This window comes from Canis lupus, chromosome 34 (genome assembly GCF_003254725.2).
Source record: "Canis lupus dingo isolate Sandy chromosome 34, ASM325472v2, whole genome shotgun sequence".
Classification (NCBI taxonomy): Eukaryota; Metazoa; Chordata; class Mammalia; order Carnivora; family Canidae; genus Canis; species Canis lupus.
This window is the reverse complement of record NC_064276.1, coordinates 40823251-40846646: the sequence shown is the minus strand read 5'-3', so window position 1 is coordinate 40846646 and position 23396 is coordinate 40823251. Positions and strand designations below refer to the sequence as shown.

Below are 23396 nucleotides of genomic sequence, written 5' to 3'. Positions count from 1 at the left end.
TCTTGATCTCAGAGTCCTGGGTTCAAGCCCCGTCCTGGGCTCCATGCTGGGCGTGGAGCCTATTTAAAAAAGAAAAGAAAAGAAAAGAAAAAAAGAAAAGAAAAGAAAAGAAAAGAAAAGAAAAGAAAAGAGATTCATTGGGTTTATAAGATTTTCATATTGCAAGTTTTCTCAGCCTTTACGATGCTAATGAACACTGCACATTTCTAGAAAATGGACCTAACATGTGAGATCTCCCAAACTTCCTTAATATTGGAAGCTTTTACTCCCCAAAGCAAAGGCTATGTGCCCATGATGAGTGGAACGTGGTTTGAGAAATCTTGACATAAGGTTATGATAGTATCTGTTTTTAAAAAAGAAAAAAAAAATTGCTGTACCTCTCGAGGAACATTTGGGGCATCCTTCCCATAAAGCAAAGTCTGCTCACTTTCTAACAACTATGATAAGGCCGTGTGTGTGTGTGTGTGTGTGTGTGTGTGGTCGGAACAGCAGAGTTAGTCACAAATGTGAGCGTGGGCAAAGTTAATTTCTATAAGAATTGTAGTCCCACCAGAAAAAAAAAAGAATGAGAACAATTCAGAATAAAATGAAGTAGGTGAATTGTCTGTTTCCAGCTCCAGCTACATGCTTTGGCAATCTCCCTTAGGGGTGCAGATCCTAATTGTTTGGAAGACGCAGGTGCCGCCGGAGTCTATGGACGTGGACCATGGCGAGGCTGCCCATTTGAAAACAAGAACTTGGAGTTCCCACTGGCTGTCATTACGGAGGGGTCAGCACGTCCCATCAGCTGTGACAACCACTGCCCTGGGGTCTGCATCTCCAGCCCCCACCTTGCAGGACAGTCAGCCACTCAGCCCACGGGAGAGGCGTCCCAAGGCACCTGGGCCGGGGGACTGTTTACTAGGTGTGTGTTTCTTTTAGCTGCAGGAGGGCATCAGGTAAGAGATAAAGTGAAGTCATAATACCATTATTTTTATTTTTAAAGATTTATTTTAGAGAGAAAGGGCGGGCGTGTGCACAAGCCGGAGCAGGGGAAGGGCAGGGAGAGAATCTCACTCTTCTCCACCGCCCCGCCCCCACCTGCTCCCTGCTGAGCATGGAGCTCCATCCCCGACCCTGAGATCATGACCTGAGCCAAAATCAAGAGTCGATGCTTAACCCACTGAGCCACGGGCACCCCGCTGTTATTTTTATTTTATGTTTGGAAATGATTTCTGCATATTTGTACTTGATATCTTACACATTTGCAATATTTAAGATAATTTGACATTTTAGAATGCCCAACAGGTTATTCTTTCGATGCCGATTTAAAACATCAACATGGGTCTGTAATGGACTTAGGTTTGTGATTTCAAGTGAAAAGATATGAGGGTTTTATTAAATCTGTGAGCAGTTCTGCCATGTTGGAGAGAACTTAAGATTCATCATATTTTATAATTGGTTTATCATATTTATAAGCATTACTTAACTGCTTGTGATTCTTTTGTTTGTTGAGCACTGTAGTATCTTAAAAAGAAAAGTGAATACATTAAGCGTACAAACGCAGTTTAATAATTCAAGGGAATTTAATTAACTAAATTGTAAACGTTTCCTTAGAAGGAGAGTTAGATATACAACTTGAAATCCCAAGCTTTTAAAGGAAAAGTAGGTTTTCAGATTTGTAATACATGAATTTGAATTACTGTATATTGTCTTCTTTGCCCACAAAAGTGGGTCTTTAAGAGCCTTCCAGAGCCAAACTGCCCTGGGGTGGCTGGGGCGGTGGTGAGGAGAGGCAGGAAGTGAACAGGACAATAATCTTCCGTGGGACATGGGCAGATACATTAACAGTATCAAAGAGTGGAATCCAGTGGATTGATTGCAACCACCGCTGCATCCACTGAGCAGTTTCTGAGATGCTGATCTAGGAGATGGTGGGTCCTATAAACGTGATAAGACATGGTTCCTCCCCTCGAGCAGTTTTTCTTTTCTTCCCACTTGGCATTTCTTTGTTCTCCTCACTCGCTGAAGGGCTTTTCAGGGAACACTTGCACTTTCTGGCTCTAACTGCTTAATTTCACTCCGCGGAACAACAGAGGCTGCAATCAGATAGCCTTGGGTTCAAATCCTTATTTTGCCATCTGCAGCATGATGTCAGATTAGCTCTTGGGTCTCAATACTTGGATTTCCTCCTGTATCAAACTGAGATAATACTATTTACTGTTTCGGGCTGTTGAGAAAGTTGGAGACAGCAGCAAACATGCAAGCGCTTGGCAACGGGGTTCAGTAAGTGATAGCAATTGACATCACCCCCGGTGTCGTCAGCATCCTTGCACAGATGGAATGTCGCTTTACATCCACCCAGGAGCAAGTGTTTAGGCTTCTGGCCCCATTCAGAGCAGAGGGGTGTTGGTAATAAGAGAAAACATTTGAGGCAGGAGCCAATCGAAGGTGATAGAGAACTTTCCTTTGCCGATAGTCACTTGTGTCTTGACCTGTTATTTCAAATGTCCTTACTGACAAGTCTCACAATCATATTTCCAGATCTGATACCTCTTCTGAACCCCAGATTTCTGTATCTAGCTGCCTATTCAGCGTTTTCACAGGGGTGTCTGATGGCCACATCAAACTCCGAAAGAAATCCCTTGATTCTTCTCCTAAACTTTGTCTTCTCCACTCCTTTTCCATCTCAGCAGATGACAACTCCGTGATTCCACTTGTGTGGTGCGGAATCTTGGAATCAGCTGTGACTCTTCTGTTCTCTAACACGTCACAAAATATATCTGGATTCTCTTGTTTAAAATGTACGCAGACTTTACTTAGTTTCTTTCCCTCTGCTCCTGCCACCGTCGCTCGTGTTACCACCCCACACTGGGGTCCTGCACGGCCCCTAACCGGGGGACCCCCTCTCCCCTGGTGCGTGTTGCAGTTGATCTTCCGCATGGTAAAGCAGTCTTTTTAAAACAGAAGTTGGATCGGGTCTGTTTTCTGCTCAAAACCTTGCAGTGGCTTTCTAATCTCACGAGAAGCAAGGCCTTCATATCAGGCCCCTGGTTCCATTTCCTGCTACTAAATGGCTAACGCTTGCCAACCTCCTACCCTGCTCCCCGGCTTCATTACTTTTTCTGATCACCTGTCACCCTAACTGAGCAGCCTTCTAGGGGCCCCTGGGGGGGCTCAGCAGTTCAGCGTCTGCCCTCGGCCCAGGGCGTGACCCCGGGGACCGGGGATCGAGTCCTTCCTCAGGCTCCCCACAGGGAGCCTGCTTCTTCCTCTGCCTGTGTCTCTGCCTCTCTCTGTGTGTCTCTCATGAATAAATAAAATCTTAAAAAACAAAAACTCAAAACTGAGCAGCCCTTTCTAAAAGCCCTCCCCAAGATGACACACAGGCCCAAGCCTCTCCCCGCCGAATTTTACCTTGGCCCCGTAAGGGTCATGTACCTGATGTGCTGGCAGCCGGGCGTGCTTCGGCGCCCACCTCTGGCTGATGGACACGAGTGGAAGCGGTGAGTGCAATTGCCCGGACTAGCCCTGCAAGGGAGGCAGGGCCCCTCTCCCCCGCCCTTCTTTTCTGGCCCAGTGCCTGGAATCTGATGTGAGGGCTGCAGCTGGGGAAGCATTCCTGGGTCGGCAGGTAGAGATGTGTGTTGAGATAGTAGAGCTATGTGGCCCCTGATACCTTATCGGCTCTGGAATGCCTACCTTCGGAGGGCGCCGAAGAGAAGAAGCATTCGTCGTGCTTAAGCCATTTTTTATATGACCTTGGCTGGGGAAGTCAAAGTACAGCCTAAACTAGACAGGTTTTTGGGACCTGTCTGTCCTTTCACCCGTACTGGATGCAAGACTGGTGTGTAAATTCCACGAGGGTGGGAGTTGTCTGGTTCCTCGTAAATAGCTTCTGGAATAGCGTCTGGCACGCCGACGTTCAACACGTGTTCGCCGAATGCGTGAAAACGGCCGCGCCACCGACACCGCGCAGGGGCTCGCCGAGTGTTGCCCGAGCGGTCACAAGGCCGGGCACTCAGGGAGCAAGCGACTGTACGGCGACGTGCTGTGTGTGTGTGGCGGGGCTTCCATTCTGGCTGAATCACAAGGCAGGACACAACCTGCTATTTCCATTGTCTGAGAGGCATAAATACTTGTAAGATGGCTGGGTGTTGCTTTTGTAATTTAAACGAAGACTCCCAAGTAAAGTTCATTGTTGTAATGAAATCAGGTCACAGAGTCATGGAAAACTGTGACAAGGTTCACACTGATGAGGAAAGGTCACAAGTCGCATGCTAAGCACAGATGGAGAAAAGGGACGTGTGTGCTGAGATCTTGAGATGTGTGGCTGAGATGTGCATCGGTCCGGATGGCAAACGCTGATAGCTGGAAGAACCACAGACAAAGAATTGCACAAATTGACTCAAAATGAAACAGAAACATATCACAGGGTATCAGCAAGACGCTTGGGGGTAAATGCTGCAGACGGAAAGCCACCGAGTTCCTCGGTAAGTTAAGATTATAAAGAGCTATAGTTGCGAGGATAATATTTTTGGTATCAAATATCTTTCGCCTGCTTTAAGTTTGTTTTGAACACTTTAATTACAGAGATCAACTAATGTACACAACTTAATATGTGGTGGTTTTAAAAAACATATATAGTAATGAGACCCTGTGGGCTTGGGATGAAACCACCTCCATTTAAAAACGTTCTATTTCCTGAGTAAGGTAAGTTGCGAAGGTTAGGCTACCCTGCCTACCATGCCCCCTCGGGTGTGACATTACTGAAATAAAATAAGTCAAGATTTGTTTAGTCATTTTATCATATATATGTAACTTCTGGTAACAGTTACTGCTATGAGGTTTCTCATTGTTGAGTAATTAGCTAAAGAATTCAAGGGAACTTTCTTAATAATGTGCCTCTTTGCTTTAAAATTTCTTAGTAGCGGTAATTTCTCCTTTCTAGAAACATATTAACGTTTTACATTCAAAGCGCAAGGAGAGCTTTAAGATGAGGGCAAAGCACTGGAAATTAGTACTTCTTTGTCTTCGCCTCGCTCTCGTGCGTAGTTCTTGCTTGAATTCTGGTGAGACGGTTGACTATGTGTAGCAGGTATGTTGGAAGGATTGGGGTGTGCGGGGACATGTGATCTTTCATGGCGCTCACTTATCCAAAAGTTTTGTTTTGAGGCCACCCGGTCATTTCCGATAGGCTCCAGGATGTAATCCAACGTGATCCAAGTATGGTCTCCTACAGGACTCCTTCCCTGGGAGAATCAAGGTTTTTCCCATTTTAGCCACCCCCCCCCCCCCTTTTTTTTGGATCCAAAAGTACTTCAGGTAAAGCCTGGTTGGTGGGCAGCAGAGGTGTACTTGACCGGCGGGACCAGTTGGCAGCACAGGTCCCACGTTTGGTGATTTTTATTATGATATTTACATGAAGTCATTTGTGGACCGGGATACCTTGTAAACTACAAAGATGTAAACAAACATGTGGATTATTATTAGTGTGATAATAACTTCATTAGGAAAGGAGGTGGCTTGGTGGAGGGAGTGAGGACCTCAGGGTGGGGGTGGGTGCCGGCGGCCTGGGGGTTAGAGAGTGTGACTCTTGATCTTGGCGTTGTGAGTACAAGCCCTGCGTCGGGTGTAGTGATTACTAAAACACAAAACAAAGATGACAGAAAACAAAGAATTTCGGGCTGGAAGACGTGGGTCCTACTACCCCAAGGAAGGACGGTGGGCCGGCCCTCCCCAGAGGGAGGAAGGCAGAGGAGGTCATTTTGAGGGAGGCTTCAGGGGTGGAGATGCTGGTAGTGGGGAGGTTCCATTCCCCTGTGGGAGGTGGACTCTCCTGTAGCTGCTGCCTAAGGAGACCCACGCTCCGGGGCACTAAGTGAAGCTTCAAGAACCAGCCAGGACCGTACGTTTGCTTCACTGGGTCCCTCACTGTACTGGCTTTACCTATTCGAGAGAGGGTTATGTTTAGTGAGGTACATGCGTCATTAATCAAAGCTTAAAAATATTTAAAAAAAAAAGGTACTACTATACTCATCACTTCTGAAACCGAGTCCTTGCCAAGGTGCTGGGTCTGCAGTAAATAAGCCTCCTCTTAGACTCTTACTGAAATGCAAACCTTGCTTTCTTTGTGCCGTTTCCCTGTGTACTCAACCCAGTGTTTTGGAAACCTTCAGCTATCTAAATTCCCATCAGGTGACATTGTTTAATCTAACATTCTCTCTTTCATATACGAAAACAGCTCTAAGGACAAACCGTGGGGATGCTTTGAACTCGCTTTCTGGTGGTTGGGAGGGAGTTTCCAATCTCACTCCCTTTCCTCTGCGCACCCCCTGCCCCCAGGAAAAGCCTCAGGCTGCCCTTCCCCAGCCCAGCCCCCATCGGAACCCAAGCTGGGGCTGCAGGGGAAAGAACCTTTGACCTTGGCCAAAAGAAGTCACCAGCCAGCCTGCTAGGCCACCTGGAGTCCACAAGGGTAAAAGTTACTTGGGATGAACTTTTCAATCCTTCGGTGCGAATGAAAATTCAGGTTTTTGATACTGAGAGGGAAGAGGCCGCGCTTTAATGTGGAGAATCCACCTATTTCAAATACTATGTTGAAGGCATGACGACAGAAGCCCTCGCCTAAAAAGGCTGCGAAAGCTATTTTATTTTGAAAACAGCAATAACAGAAACAAAACGGAGCAACAAAAAGGTCTCTTTGAGGTCAAATCTTAAAAGGGTCCTAGGCTGATGCAAAGGCCTAAGACCCCCTAAGACCCCCGAGGCCCGCTTGCTGAGGGCCTGACACTGGCCCGTAGGCCTTGTGAAGCGCTGCTCCCCTTGCCTCGCCGCCCCGGGACGGGTCCTCTGGGGCGAGCCCGGGCGCGCTCCTCCAGCAGGGCCGCGGGGGCATAGGGCCCTACACACTCGGGGACATGGTTTTAGTTCGGTGACCGGAGAACCGCACAGACCCCCCGGACGATGAACCCCAGCACGTCGGCTCCCAGGACACCTGGGCACGAACCCTGCAGGCCCCGCCGGGCGCTTAGGGGGCAAGGCCAGGCCCTAGCGTGCGCCCCACACCCCGCGGCCCGGCTCCCCTCGTGACCAGCGCTGCTCCGCCGCCCTGCAGGTGCGCCCGGGGCCCGCACCTCCGGCCCGGAGCCCCGCAGCCAGGGCGCCGCGGGCCTGCCCACCTAACTAGCCTGGTCTCCAGGCGGGCCACGCACCCCCGCACCCCCCGCCCCGCAGCTGGCCGTGCAGCCGGAGGCCCGCACCCCGCGCATCCCCCCGCATCCCCCCGCCTGCACCCCATTGGCCCCGCAGCCACCTGCGCACCTCACGGTCCGCACCTATCGGTCCCGCACCCACTGGCCCCACAGCCGGCCGCGCACCCCTTGGCCCCGCAGCTGGCCGCATCCCCACCCCCGCCCCGCACCCATTGGCCCCGCAACGGGTCACAGACCCCCGCCCCCTCGGCCCCGCACCCCACTGGCCCCGCAGCCGGCCGTGCACCCCCCACCTCGCCCCCTTGCCCCACACCCATTGGCCCTGTACCCGGCCCGCATCCATTGGCCCCGCACCCCCTTGCACCCCCTCCCGCCCCGCACCCATTAGCCCCACAACTGGCCTGTATCCTCCCTCCTCCTCCGCCCCCCCCCCCGCCCCGCACCCATTGGCCCCGCAGCCGGCCCGCACCCTCCCCCCCCATTGGCCCCGCACCCCCGGCCCTCACCCATCGGCTCCGTAACCGGCCTGCATCCCCTCCCCCTCCGCCCCGCAGCCGGCCCGCACCCATCGGCCCCGCAGCGGGCCGCGGCGGCGGGGGCGGGGCGGGCCAGGCCGGGGGAGCCTCGCGGCGCCTGCGGGTCTTTATTCGTGCAGGACTCGGCGGCGCGCCCCCAGCCCCAGCCCCAGCCCCAGCCCCAGCCCCAGCCCCAGCCCCAGCCCCCAGCGTCGGCGGAGGGGCGGGCGGGGCGGGCGGGCGCGAGCGAGCGCGGCGCGGCGGGCCGCCCCCTCCCCGTCGCCCTCCCCTCCCCTCCCCCGTCCGCGGCGCCCCTCCCCCTCCGCTCCCGGCCCCGCCGGCCCCTCCCCCGCGCGCCCGCCCGGCGCAGGCCGCTCGGGTTTGTTTTGCTGCGCGGCCGCCGCCGCCGGGGCCTCGCGAGCTCATTTGTGCCTGGCTGGTCCCCGCCCGCTCCGCGGGGCCGAGCGCCGGGCCGTGGGCTGCTCCGAGCCGTTGGGCTCTCTCCCTCGGTGACGGCGCCCACCCTCGCCCGGCTCCCCGCGCCCCCGCCCGCGCCCGCGCCCGCGCCCCGCGCCCCGCCCCTCCCCCGCGGCGGGAGCCCCCGCCCCGCCCCCCCGGCCCCGCGCCCCGCCCGCGCCCCCGCCGCCCGCGCCCGCCGGGGCTCGCAGCGCCGCGCACCCCGAGGGGTTATTTTGGGGGCGGCTGGCGGCGGCGGCGGCGGCCAGGAGGGGACTTTCCGTGCGCCTCGGTTCCCGGGAGGGGGAGCGGCGTCGGAGGCCGGCGTCCCAGGTAAGCGCGGGGGCGGGCGGGCGGGGGGGCGGGGGGGCGCGGGGAGGGGAGGGGGCGGGGAGGGGCGCGCGCGGCCCGGGAGCCCCCTCCCCCGCCGGCCGGAGCGACCCCGGGGCCCGCGCCCCGCCCCGCGCCCGCCCCCGCCGGCCTGGGGGTCCCCGGCCGCCCGCGCCCCTCCCCCGCGCACGGACCCCTCCTGCGCGTGTGCGTGTGCGTGTGCGCGTGTGTGCGCGTGTGTGAGTGTGTGTGCGGGGCGCGGGCGCGGGCGCGGGGCGGCGGGGGAGGCCTTCGGGGAGCCTGTGCGGCAGAGCCGGTGCGGGAGCCATCATGAGGCCGACTCCCGGGAGCCTATTTTTAGCCGAGGAGGGAGCTCTCGGGTGCACGTTCCTCGGTTCGCAGGGGCGCTGTGCCGGCGGCCGCGGGCGCGGGGGGAGGGCGCGGGGGGCGGGGGCGGGGGAGGGGCGGGAGGGCGCGCCCGGGGCGCGGGGGGAGGGCGGGGGCGGGGGCGGGGGCGGGCGCGGGGCCGCGTGCGTGCAGCGGGCGCCGGGGCTGGCGCGAGGAGGCGAGGCCGGGCCGGGCCGGGCCGGGCCGGGAAGTTGGGCTGGGAGCGCGGCCCCGGCGAAGTTGCGGCGGCCCCGGTGAGCGTCGGGCGGCGGGTCCTCGGGACGCGCTGGGGAACTTCCTCCTCGCGGCCCGCGCGTTTCCTTCCTTCCTGGCGTTCGGGCCCCGGCGGACTTTGTGACTGACGCGGCATCGCGGTCCCCGGGCGGCTCGGGAGCCCGTGCGCGTGTTGACAGGTCCGGCTCCGGCACGAGGCCTGCCCCCCCAGCGGCCGCGGCGGCTCGCCCTTGGGTCGTGCGGTGCGAAGGGGCGTCTCCGCAGGGCTCGGGGCGCGCGTGGGGGGCTTCGTGCGGCCTCGAGGGGTGGCCGGGCTCCCGGTACCCTGCTCCGAGGTCTCTTGCGCCAGGCTCCCGGGTAACGCGCCCTCAAGAGACCCCTTGGTGATTGTGAGTGGACCGAGGTTGGGACCTACTTAAGAACGAGATGATTTTTTTCCGTCTCCCCCCTCCCCCCACCCCGATGTCTGGAGTTTACTTAATACTTAAAACCTTGCACTGCGCAGGCACCCAGGTGAGCGGTGGTTTAGGACCTAGTGTCATTCGCAGCCCACTTGGGGGAAGTTCGCCGCGGGCGCTCACGCCGGAGCCCTGTGCTGTTCTCCACGGGCCTGTTAATAAAACGTGGTGGCTGAGAACGACGGGGTTATTTTTAGTCTGGATTGCCTGCCCCCTCCCCCCCATGTAATTAAGTAATCATTTTTCTCCTCCTTTTTTTTTTTTTTTTTTTTTTTCTCCTAAAGACTCCTTTATCAGATTGGATAATACAAGGCCCTGGTGGTGTTTTCCTCTTCCTACTAAAGCAAATTATAAAAAACATCCTGGTTAACACACTGAAGGTACAGCAAGTGACTTTTTGGCTCCCCCAGTGTGGTTCATTTTCATTTTCTGCTAAATAAGACCTGTGCTACCCTGGCGTGTTTTAGTGAATCCTTATTTCCTGGGACTCTGTGTTCTCACCATTTTAATAAGTTTATAGTCTAGGGAAATAGGGCAGCTTTGTCTCCATGAAACCTGTGTGTGTTGGGTCGTATCATGGGAGTTGATGGCAGGCAGGCTTCGAGATGATCACTGAGGGTTCCAGAAACAGTTACCGTTTACCTGTGGAAGAAGGGGTGGCTGAAACAAAATATGCCTCAGGGTGGTTAGGCATGTCATGTGTGTTTATACTTTTGCTCTGAATTTGTGCTTTCCTGCCTGTTTGGAATATGATTTTTTTTTCCCTTCCAGTTTTGCTGTAATGCATTGTGTGATGTATGTAACCACAACTGTTACATCTACAAACAACGGCTATTTTTTTTTTTTGTTTGTTTTGTTTGCAATTTGAGTAGTTAGATTCAGACCTATAGGGCAAAACACTACACTGTATGGAGTCCGAAGACCGTTTGTACTTGGAAAAAGTTTTTCTTACTGTTCTGGAACTTAATTAATGGACTTGTTAATGGCTTGAAAATTGTTGCAAAGCTTCCAGTTTATAAGATGCTTTTCTTGTAGCCTGGTGTACCAAAGTTGGTTATTAACACAGGAGACACACGTGGTAAATGATGTGGCCCCTCGTGGAGCTTGAGTTCTTGCACTGGTTGCCTCAAAGAAGCGATCAACATTTTAATGACTTTTTACGTGTGTCCAGGAATTTTTTTGTTTTTGTTTTTGTTACTTGTACTCTCAACATCCAGTGAAGGGTTGTCATGATTCCCCTTCCAGGGGAATAAGAAGGAACCACTTCCTGGGAGCCTTTCAAGCTAATAAGCAGAAAGGGCAAAAGCTTGATATAAATATAGGGGTTACTGATAAAGAGAGATGTGGCTGATGGACCTTTGGAACAACAACCTGTTGAAGACGTATCTGCTCGTACATGGCAGTGAGATAGTACAGCCTTGTCAGATGAGTAGCTGACACAGGCATTCTACTTGTACAAGTTATTCCAACAGAATTACTACAAAGAATTTTTGACTTGACACATTTGGATGAAGTTAGTAGAAGTAATTTGTTGGGTTTATTCAGTTCCTGTGTTTCTTATATAAAAGTTGAGAGGAACGTGATAAACAGTAAGTCAGGGGGCAGATGCCAGAAATACTGGCACCATCCGGGACTGTATTTCTCTAGTACATGTGAATTTGACTCCTTTCATAAATAACTTACAGTGCAAGTCACTGAAATGCAAAAAATAAAGCCCGAAATAAGTAACCATGAGACACGGATACATCCCCACAGTAGAGAAGGGTTAGGACCCGGGGCTGTGTAGTAGAGAATGAGTGAGTGTAACTGGTCCATTTTGGAGGCCACCACGGTGACCTCTCCTGTTTAAACACCAACAGAAACTTTAAAAAAAAAAAAAAAAAAAAAAAAAAAAAGGCTGTGAGAGAACTAATGTTGGAGAGGTTTACTGGCTACACCAGCTATGGGATTAGACTCCGGAAGAGTACAGTCAGGCACGGTGTCGGCAAGAGCTAGAGGAAGGGGCCTTGCTTACTTATGCTCTGGAAAGGTGTGAGGCGCTTGCTGTGTCATCTATACCTCAGGCTAATCCTGCGGAGTAGGGAGTGCTGGATTCTGCAGATTATGAAACAGAGGTGCAGAGTTGATCCACTTGTCCAAGCCACAGAACGGTCAAGTGAGGTGTGAGGGTTCAAACCTGGGGCTGTCTTGAACCCTGTTCTCTGCTCTTTCTAGATGACTGTAGCTATGCCAGATTTTTCCTGCTGTTGTCAGTTTTGTCTGTCACTCAACGTCCTTGCAAAAAATTAGTGTTCATAATCAAGTTTATGATTCTGTAGTCGGGCTTTTCTACTAACTGGGTCAAGTAATTGCATGGATAAATGGAATTCGTAGGGCCCAAACAATGTTGTGTTTAACTCTCTGGAACCATTTAATAAGGTGCAGTCTTTTTGCAAACTACTCTATTTCCTATCTTAAGACAGCAGTGAGGTAGCCTCTCCAAGTACTGCCTGCAGAAAGAACAAAATTGGTTCTATGCCTACAACTAACCAGGAAAAGCAAATTAGGAGTATGCCTAACTACCTTCCCAAGTACGTATTCTGAATACTTGCATGAGAACCTCGTCCCGTCTTTCCGCAGAGCGAGCGCGGTGGTGCGTCAGGGGGTCCTGGGGCAGGCCCAGGCCCCATCCCTTACTGGCTCTGCAATGTTTGGGGAGTAACTCCCGTTTCATCTCTGTTTCCCCTTCTGTGTCATGGGGACAGTGAGCTTCGCACGGTGAAGAAGATTGAGAGAATTGCCCCAGGTTTTAGAGGATGGTACTTGGCATAGGAGCCTCCCGGGAGGCCTGTGGGCTGAGGATGAGGAGGATGGTCGGGAGCTCAAGTTTGCTTCTTTGTGTTACATTTTATGTGTTTGTTATTTATTTCAGTGGGAACACGTCATAGGAAACACTTGGCGGTTTTAGTTCCCCGGGCTAAATATCTGAAATAAACTTAGCTTAATGTGTTTACCCCTGAAGTGGTGATTGAAGGCTTACCCTGGAGAAACCGATTGGGTTTAACACTAAGTAGGACCCGTATCGAGTTCCATCGTGTAGGTACAGTGCTGGGGCCTTTGCATGACTCTTAGGGCTGTTCTTTTGTCACTTGGGCTTGGACTTCTTAAATCTTGCGCTATTTGAGACCTTTTCTGGCTCTTTTTAAATGAAGGGATTTTGTTTTTCAGGGCTGTACCCATCCGTATCTAGGATCTCCTGTTTAGGTTGGAGCGATGACTTTAAGTAGGTTATTGTTTTCTCCAGGCCTGACCCTTCATCTGTGTTCTTGTTCTAGATTTTCAGTTGCTGTCAAGTCCGTTCTCTTTGGAAGTTCTGTTGCTCTGAAGTCTCTGTAACCCTTGTCTTGCTTTCACTTCCCATTTTTTACCATTTTTAATTCAGCAGTAGTGTTAACTACTAATATGGTTTCTGTGTTGGGCCTACACAGCTGGTTTGACGATGACTTTGAGAGTCCGAGCGGCTGATAACCTGGATATTAGGGGCCAAGAAACCAAGGCTCAGGTAGTAGGGGGTGTGCAGGGGGACTTAGGCCCCATGTGTCTGATGTTTAGGTCCGTGTTCTCGTCTAGCAGCTTGCTGGCCTCCCTGTGTGTGAGAGATGAGAGACCGATGAGAGGTTTGAGGCCTGAGCTACTGGGCTTGGTCTCTGGTAGGCTGCTCCGAGCTGCCTTTCTCCCCCATCCCGCCTTCTGTAACTTGTTGGCCACGTCGTGTATTTAAAACCCCGGTTTCATCACGTCGGGTCCCTGCTGGACAACCCAGAACGGCCTCCCTGGGCCAGCCTCGGCCCTTGGGGCGGCCCCCAGGCCCCAGCGCCGGGTCTGTGACCCCCGCCCTGGCTCCTGCCTCCTCCCGTGCTCCTGGTTCGAGCCCGGCTTCGCCGAAGCCCTTCCTGGCCGTCTGCAGCCCGGTGGCCCTCGGCGGAGGTGGCGTTCCATCGAGCGAGTATCCCAGGCCCATGACCACCCGTCGTTGAGTGGGTTCGTGTCCCATCCGTAGCCCCGACCGCACGGTAGGGTTCTTGGAGGAAAGGACCTTTTCCTTAGGGTATTAGCAGAGTTTCGCTTCTCCTGGCCCTCGCCGCCCTGGGGTCACGCGGATCGTCTCCACAAGGCCCGGGTTGCGGGAAGCCCGGAGGAGCCGGAGGAGCCGGAGGAGCGGGGCTGCCTTGCTGACGTGGCTGAGCGAGCGTCTTTCTGATTCAGGCCGTGGAGGTTCAGGTGTGCTCCAGGAGCACTTCCCTGTTTGAATTTTAATACTGCCAGGGTTGACAAGGGAGGAGAAAAAAACCTTGTCAAAATCTAGGATGCAGTGAAGATCCGTAGTTTTGTCCTCTTATTCTTGGACTTGTAGCCATGATATTGGGGAAGAACCTTGTCTCGGTGGGAATCCTGTCACCCAAAGTTGGCCTTATTTGGTTCTGTTTGTTATAACAAAATTTAAGATTTTATTTTAATCTCTCTGGCTGTAGTGGGCCTAAGTATAAGACGGTGTTTTTAGCTCTTTTTGATGGCATTCTGACCACATTGGAGTCTCATTCGAGTCATTATTATGAAGGTATTAACATGCAGGATAAACTGTATCTGTTATATAGTGTAAGTGGGTTTAATCTACCAGAAGAAAGTCATCATAACCATCTCTCTTCAGCAGGTTTTTATAGTAAGGCTGTGCCATATTAGTTCTACACAACCTGGGTAATTTATTCTAAAGCCACTAATTTGGCATTGCATCCTTTTGGAAATTTTAATATTTAGAATTTTAAATTATGAGCTTTTCAGCATGATTTTATTTGCATCAGACAAAATGAGTTGGTTGTTACCTTGCTTTCTGAGAGCTTAGATTCTTAACGTAGAATTAATACAATCAAACTATAAAGGTCATGTTGAAAGATCAACAATCAAATTTCAGTAAACATAGAAGAGTATCCAGATTAAGGAAAAGATTTATGTGAAATGAATAATTTGAAGAGTGAATGAGGAGGAATAGGTATTGGGGGTTTAAAACTGGGGAGTTTGCTGCCTTTTTTCCTCTTAAGCGATGGTAACTTTTTCAGGAGGTGGAACAGAGGAGAGCATGGAGAGTGCGGGTCAGATGGTCATTCCGGTATCTTACTAGAATAATTCTTCTTTATATGAAATTGGAGTCTCAAGCCTTTTTTTTTTTTTTCCCTAGAGATGTCTAAAATTTTTAATTACCTTAAAACAAAAGCAGTGAAGAATTTTTTCTTTTTAGGAACTAGATATCAATGTACTTCTTGATATCTTTTTCATTTTGTCTGAGGTTAAAGGTGGTGGTATCAGTGCTTTTCTTTGATTTTTTTTCATTGTATCCTTTTCAGCGCAGGGTATGATAGGACATTGTAATGAGATAGTTAAGTGGATGTTTGCTTTTTTTGTTGTTACTGTGCACCTACTTGAATGGTAGGTAGCATCTTAACATGGATTCAGTATTAAGCAAATGAATTTTTATCATTTTTTGCAAAGCCACAGTGACATGAGTAAATCATTTAGTTTCTAGAACCGCATATTAAGAAGGGTCATGGGATCCCTGGGTGGCGCAGCGGTTTGGCGCCTGCCTTTGACCCAGGGCGCGATCCTGGAGACCCGGGATCGAATCCCACGTCGGGCTCCCGGTGCATGGAGCCTGCTTCTCCTTCTGCCTGTGTCTCTGTCTCTCTCTCTTTCTCTCTCTGTGACTATCATAAATAAATAAAAATTAAAAAAAAAAAGAAGGGTCATATAAAGTGTTATGTAAAGGTAGCTTATTTGTTCAAACAGTACATATATAGTCAATTCCCATATGAAAATTCTGAGGATCTGTCATTATATTATTTTTTATAAAGATTTTATTTATTTGATAGAGCACAAGGAGAGGGAGTGGGAGACTGAGAAACAGGCTCCCCGTTGAGCGGGAAGCCAGATAAGGGGCTGGATCCCAGGGCCCTGGGGTCATGACCTGAGCCAAAGGCAGATGCTTAACCCACTCGCCACCAAGGTGCCCCTCTGTCATTTAATTTTATGTAAATTTTTTTTTTTTTTTTTTGAGGGAGATCTACCTGGAAAATTTGCTTAGAGTACTTAAAGGCTAAAAATTTATAGCCTTACGTAGAGTAATAGTCCGAAAGCATTTGGCATTAGCATAAGCAAACACCTCCAGAGGAGTTAGAGTAATAGTATATTTTGCTAGTTACCTTCAGCTGCTAATAGAATAAGTTTATGGGTTAGCGAGAGGTGTTTTATGCTTTCCCCTTAATTTGAACAGGCTAATTGGGTAGAGTGTATACTAATTTTGTTCCATTTCTATTTTTCGGCTATCAGATGTCATTAACTCACAGTATAAGGCAATTGGGTCATCTACTTTGGGTTTCTGAAATAAGGTAATGGAAATAGATAATGAATGAATTTCCTTAATGTTTTTTCTTTTTCTGTATAATTGTTCTTTTATGGGATAGAATTTATCATACATGAGTGAATTTTTAGATGCTGTTTGTCGCTGTAGTAGTGTTCCCCGGTACCTTTTTTATATGAAAATGTAATATACTATGTACTTAAATTTTCTCCCACTAAAGGGGTGAGTTTTCTTTTAAATCACCTTTCTCTGTCTTCCTTAGTAAAAAATGTGCATTTGTGAGATCACGGACTGGGGTTAGGAGGGCAGTCTGTTACTGTGTCAGGAAAATAGTCTTCCTCTTCTGTGTAAAATCTGACATGCCCTCATGGGGGGCGGGGTTACTTCTTTGACCTTGGGCATTCTTACGGCCTGCTAGCAGGGGTCACCGGTTTCAACATCTGGTGAGAGATGTTTTGTGTGAATTATTCCTTTACAGATTGGTTTAGAGCTCATGTGTAGGACTTTGTTAGTGTCTGTCTGTAGGATCTTCTCAAAGATGTTTGAGTAAAAGGAGGCAGAGGATGCTGTAGCCTGCTGCCCTTTGAGCTTACAAAAGGGGAGAAGAGTGGAAGGGGTGGCGGGAGAATGTGACTTTTACGTGTCTGTGTTTCATGTGCTTAGGATGACTCCAGAAAGATGCACAGCAGACTGGTACCAAACAGTAATTTTAGGGGGTGGGATTGGGATGGGGTGATCATGAGGTCAGATGTGGGAGAAACTTATTTTCATGTATGGCCATTTGATTTGGACCGTTTGAATCTTTCTATGTTAGTATTACCTTCTTTTTTTTTTTTTTTTTTTAAGAAGTATTGATTGTGAAAAATCAAGGCATCCAGTTAAGAATTTACTTAATCTACTTCAATTTGGACAGTCAAAAGAAGAGAGTAAACTTAATTTTTCCTGTGCTTTTCAGACAGTTCTTAAAGAGCTGGGATTGTATTTCTGTAAGCATTTATTTTTATTTCTCAGATTTGTTGGACAATTAGAGCCACTGGGTGATTAAAAGCTGTGCTGTTTTATGATTTTGTCATGAGGCCAGTTGAAGTATTAGTGATAGTGATGTGATTTTCAAGTCCCGTCTGAGGTTGATAATTAGAAATTAATTCATTGCAAATATTAGAAGGAAATAGGGATTGTACAGAAGTATACAGGTATTGTCCGATTTCAAGGGTTTGGAAAAAGGGTGAGAATTCAGTTTACTGTAAATGGTCTTGTCTTCTAGTTGTGCTCATCATTTTCAGCTTAAGCTGGAACATCTCAAAGAAAGGTGGTACCTGTTTTTGTACATTTAGTTCTGCTTCAGGGTGACCTGCCTCCCTGGGCGCATCGCCCTCTGTCCAGGTGGGCTGTGTGTCTGATGTGCGGCTCTGACCCTTGCCGCGGCATGTTCCTGTGCCGAGCAGCTCCGTCTCTGGAGTCTGGCATTCCTACTTCTACTCAGAGGGGTTGTATGGCTTTGGAAAATTATGTAACCATTCCAGTTGGTTTTTTACTCTGAACAATGGAAATAAAGAGTAGTTAATAGTTGCCTTATGGAGCAGTAGCGAGGATTAAAATGTGAATGCATGTAAAGCTGTTCTCCTAGGGCCTGGCACATAGGAAGTACTCCGTAAATGCTCACTACTGTCTGGTAGCCTTGTTAGCTGCAGCAGCAACAGCTGTAGACAGAGGCAGAAAAGTGTCCCTCCTTCTGGAAACCTGTCTTGGCTTCCTGTGGCAACCGCAGAGCCCTGGATGGCCTGAATTCCCAATCCAGAGGGCTCCTGCTGCATTTGGTGCCTGAGCTTTGGTTGCTCTAGTTCTCTAAAATGAGAATATGGGGGCACCTGGCTGGCTCAGTTGGAGGAAGGTGTGACTCCATCTCAGGGCCGTGAGCTTGAGGCCCGTGTTGGGTGTAGAGATTGCTTAACTAAAAATAATACTTAAAATAAGAGTGTGTACTGTGTACCTCTGTTCTGCCTCTAATGCATGTGTCATTTTACAGTAAAGTAGTATTTTATATCGATTTTGGTCATATCTTGGTATTCCAAGAAAAAAAATGTTACCTTTCTTAAAAAAATCAAGTCTTTTTGCTTTCTGGGACTCTCCAGTCCTCCTCCTGGAAATCAAACCTGCTCTCTGGCTCTCCAGTGGATGCTCTTTGTGTGGAACAGTCATTTCAAATACACATATCACACGTGATTCCATACCAACTTTGACTTGGACTTTCATATGTATGACGTAACAGGATATGTGTGTGTGCAAAAATACTGAAGTAAATTGCTTTTAAGAGCTGGTACATGATCATTTTGCGTAATCTTTCATTTAAAAACATGCTTTTATAAACCTCTGATTTGATTATTATTTCAGAAGTGATAGATTTCACTTACTGAGTTTAGAAAATACTGGTTTAAAGTAGTGTCAAATTATAATTCTGTAAGCTTTTTGGATCCAGAATCAGTCATCAAAATTAGAAACAAATTTTCATTTTGAGTGATAGAACATAGCACATTTATCGGTGCTAATTTCTTTGGGTAGTATTCTGAGGCTCTATTAGGATTCTGAAGTTCCAATTCTCTGGTTTTGTAAAGCATGCATTCAAAGTAAGATACAAAGGATAAAGAAATTTGATTGCTAATAAAGGGATATAAGGTTTTTTTCTTTTTCTTTTTCTTTTTTTTGAGGGCTAATCTGCAAACAGTTGTGGATTAAGAACTCTGAATGCTTCTCATTAGGAACAGTAATTGGGGCGCCTGGGTGGCTCAGTCAGTTAAGTGTCTGACTTCAATTCAGGTCGTGAGGCAGGGCCCTGGGATCCAGGCCTGTGTTGGGCTCCTGGCCCGGAGGGGAGTCTGCTTCTCCCCTCCCCCTCTTCCTGCGTGGTGCTCGTGGTGCTCGCTCGCTTGCTCTTTTTCTCTCTCTCGTGGGTGTGTTCTCGCTCTCAGTTCATAAGATAAAGAACAGTAGTTATTAACAGAAGGGTAACTGTCCTGCTCAGTTTCTTAGATTTCATTAAAGGAGAAGTTTGGGTAGTTTCACACCCTTTAAAGCTGACGCACCACAGCGTGTTGGCTGAACGAGGTTATACCGTCTGATTGAAGACGGAGCTGCTTTCTGTGATGGTCTGACGTGGACATCCTGGCCTGGGACCGCCAGTCCTCTGTGTCTAGCACAGATGTCTCCCTGAGTGAGTTCTATGTTGGCTCCTGTCTCACTAGGCAGGGCCCTCTTCGAGGACAGTCATGTTGCACCCATCTTTGTCCTTAGCATCTGGTATAATGCTTGGCGTAGTCTTTCGGTGATATTTTTAATATTTGTAGTTATAAATAAAAGTTAAAATTCATCAACAGTGGGTTTTTTTTTATTTTGTTATTTTTTATTTATTTATTTTTAGATATTTTATTTATTCATCAGAGACAGAGAGAGAGGGAGGAGCAGGCTCCATGCAAGGAGCCCCACGTGGGACTCGATCCCAGGTCTCCAGGATCACATCCTGGGCTGAAGGCAGTCCTAAACCGCTGAGCCCCCGGGGCTGCCCATGTTTGTTTGTTTATTTATTTATTTAGAGACAGAGTGTGCGTGTGCTGGGTGAGGGAAGGGCTGAGGGGGGGGGATCTCAAGCAGCTTCCACGCCCAGTGCGGAACCTGACCTGGGGCTTGATCTCACAAGCCTGAGTGACCTGGGCCCACATCTCAAGTCCTATGCCTAACAGACTGAGCCTCGTGGGGACCCCTCAGCAATAGGTGTAAAAAGTTACAAAGGATGGTGCATTTAAAAGATTAATAATGTCCTCAAAACAGACAAGGTATTATGAAATGAAAAGAACAGAGAATTTATCTTACAAGGTTTTGTGTTAACGTTTGTCTGCAGGAAAGTACTTTTTGTTTAAGCAGAAACTTAATCTTTTGTATCCTTAGACCCCATGCTTCTTGAATGGGGTTGTGTTTCCTAATTCAGTGCTCCTCTACCTGGTCTGTTCCCCTTTTTGGGTCATACGCTTTCACGAATACCTGGTTGCCTTGGTTCATCTAGTCTCGCTGGCCCTTCCTGCATTTTCTTCTCGATGACTCCTGTGTGTTCGGGTAGCAGATAACATTGGTTGGTTCATTTGATCTGACAAATCAGTGTAGAGATGACTTCCTACAAGTGAGAACTGGTAGTAACAGGAAAAGTGACTTCTTTTTCCAGTTGTGTGTAACAGCATACTAATGAGCTTTGATTCGTACGATAAAGTCACGCGGTACACTTTACACCAGTGTGTGTATTGTATTGAACCCACGGTGGACACACTCACGTGCTCTTGGGCGTGGCACAGCACAATGTGTTCAGTAAATGTCTGCTTTCTTCCCTATTCCGTACCTGATGGGTTTTGCACGACACTCGGTAAAATCTGAAAGTCCTTCCTGGGCCAGTGAGGAGGGACCCCCCCCCCCCCCCCCAGCCATCCCAGCTCCCCGCCCGCCGAACAAGCCCGTTCCTGTCTCCGCGCCTTCATGGCTTTGCCCCGATATTGTCCCGTGGCTCCTGCTTCTCCGTCGTTGAGCTTTGGGCTCTAGTGCTCCTACCTGGGAGGTCCCACGACGTAGCCGCATGCCCCGGCCACGTCCTGCTCACAGCACTCCCCCCTCTCGCCCCACCGGCCGCGATCCGTGCGTGGCCGCTCGCCGCTGGCCCTCGCGCCCGAGAGCGAGGATGGCCCTGCCTTGGTGCTCTGCGCAGAAAACAGGAGCTCGTCGGGCTTCAGGAAATGTTGGAGCCAGTGATCTCAGAAATGCTGTTGGAACGAGCCGGTGGCTTTAACCTGCTTTATGCTGACAGTAGAGCCCTGAGTAACCCGGGAGAGGCCAGCCTCCGGGGGTGGGGGGTGGGGGGGTGGGAAGAGGCTTTACCAGGTCAGGGTTTACCATTTGGAAGCCCAGGGACATATGTGAGTGCTGTATGCTTTTCTTGGAGGAACCACTTACAGATGGTATTTGAATGAATCTGGAAAAAACAAGTAAATGGATAATTGATGAACCAATTTAAAAATGTGCTTCTGTTATAATAAGCGTTAGATTTTTAAGAAGTTAACACTTTATTTTTAAGTTAAAACACAGATTTCATTCAGGTTATATGCTGACAGCTAGATACCCCTATTTGTGTTTTATACATATGGTTAGGGAGATTTTGTGTTTAGTTACATTTACCTGTGATATTCTGTTGTGATTAATCTTGGCCAACTTCACCCAGTTGGTATATGAGTCAGAACTCTTCGTTGTACAATAGACACTCAGTTCAAGTTAGCTTAAGCCAAAAAGGGGGATTCATTGGCACATGGAGTCCCAAAATAGATGGAATAGCTCAGCTATGGGAAGAGCTCTGAGGCTGTGCAAGGCTTGAGGCGCAGCAGCAACCAGAGCCATTTGAGTGCTCCCGGAACTCTCCGCTGACGGGATCTGTGTGTGTGTGTGTGTGTGTGTGTGTGTGTGTGTATGTGTTGCTACGTTAGCTTCATTCTCTCCTGGACTTTGACTTTTTTCACATGGTGGAAAATGTAACTTGTCAGCGCCAGTTTTTATCATTGTTTTCCCGTGCTGTAGAGGAGGGACTGCTACTTTATCTCATTTGGAAAATTCTTGAAGTACTGATCAGTTTGGTTTGGGAGGGTGCCCACCATGGCCAGAGGCCATCATAGAAACTGGGTGTTTCCAGGTCCCCAGTGGGGATGGGAGTAGAGCTGTTGGAACGACAGTCAAGGAACCCCGGGGAGCTGCTGGGCAGCCGCCGCACCAACACGTGCATCCACTTACGCTTGGGAAGGTTGTGCCATTAATCCATGATAGACTGTCGCTTACGTTTCTCTTTTAACTGGAACTGACACATACTTTGTAAACTTTTTCAAATGCGTACCATTTTTTAAAATGAAAAGTTGAAGTTCCTCGTGTGATAGTAATTGTAATCTTGTGTACACTGTCTACAGCTGATGCTGGGTGTTCAGATGAATTTGTCTTCTCAGTGAGTTACATAGTAAAAAAAATTATTGATGCTATTTATTTTGGCTTTGTTTTTAACATTACTCTGCTACTTTAATAGCTAATGGAAACCTAAATTTGAGGGCAGCTGCTAGAAAATTATCAACAGGTTAATTATACGTATTTAGGGGATATTTTTAAGCCTTGAGGACGATAACTACCTTGAGGAAGTAACTGCCTAGCATATAGCAAATTAATGTGGTATATTCTGGACAGTTATTTTGAAGAATACTTCATCAGTTCACTAAAATAAAATGGCCTTGTAGCAGAAGGCTTTTGTCACCCAAGAGGTATTAGTTTTTGTGGGCTTCAGTTGCTTCATCTTTGAAATATTGAACTGGGTTGCTGAGGTCTTTTCTGGATCTAATGCTCTTTGACCCTGTGATTGTACATATGTCAGTGGTTAGCCAAATTAAATGGGAAATATACAGTGCTGATTTCAGGTTAATTATTACCTGAACTGTTTTTTCCTAAAGAAAACATTTATATTTCTCTGACACCTTCTCACTTTTGAACAGATTATTCTCAGAAAATATTTTTTAGATATATGAAGTGTCTTCTGTTTTATCCATTGATCTCTGAGTTCAGATACATAGTTACCTCCCATTTCACCATAGAGAAAACTAAAAGAAATGGCATCAAACATATTTATGACAATTTTTTTCTTTAATGCCCTTATTTTTAATTGTATGCTTGCCGACTGTCATGGCCAGTAATTTTTTTAGCACTTTAGGTTTGATCTTTCTCTGTGTGCATCACATTTTAGAAATTGCACTAAAAATATGTCTCATTGTACTTAACAATGAGAAAGTCCTGTTTGCATGAGTCGTTTTTTGAACTAAAATACAGGTCATGTTGCACACATTAGTGACTAATTTAAAATTCTGTGCTTGTTAAAAGAATTTACAATGAAAAACAGATTTGTGGGTGGTCTTAACAGGAGAGCATAAAGATGCCCAACAGGTTGGTCTTTTCTGGAAAAGTTTATGTGCAGCACATGCTTTGTGAATTGTAGAGCGATGAGAACCAACAGGAAAGGGTAAGCAGGGGTCCTCGTGAGGTGACTTCTTTGCTGCCTTAAGGGTTTGGACGTTCTTCTGTTGCAGGAAACTCCGAAGGGCTTTAAGTGGGGCAGCAGGATTATGTTTTGGTAGCTCGTGAAGGATGAGCTGGAGGGGAAGGGCTTCTCTGAGCGCGGGGCGAGAGTGGCGCTGGTAGCGTGGCGGGTGCGGAGGCCAGTCGGAGCCCTGGGAGGGTCGCAGCCAGATGTGCCCGGCTGCACGTCTGCAGGAAGGCCTCGGGCAGTTGGGGGGAGGTAAGGGGGCACTGAAGAGGTAGGCCCGCGCATTTCCTTCTCTCTGGCTGGCCTCTCTGCTTGTGGAGAGTGGGGTGCAGAATGGGG

At 48.9% G+C, this 23396-nt stretch overlaps 1 protein-coding gene across 9 annotated transcripts in view; it reads left to right on the top strand.

Moving 5' to 3' along the window:
- Positions 1 to 23396, top strand: part of TBL1XR1 (TBL1X/Y related 1) — a 187478-nt gene that overhangs the window by 12944 nt on the left and 151138 nt on the right. The window contains exon 1 of one of the 9 annotated variants that reach the window (XM_025425643.3): positions 8370 to 8497. The exons of 1 other annotated variant lie outside the window; for it this stretch is intronic. The gene's annotated coding sequence lies outside the window, so the exon portion shown is untranslated. Of the gene's footprint in view, positions 1 to 8369; positions 8498 to 8710; positions 8889 to 9040; positions 9136 to 23396 lie in introns of those variants that run through there. 7 more of the 9 variants (XM_025425650.3, XM_025425642.3, XM_025425648.3 and 4 more) reach the window with 7 other exon arrangements.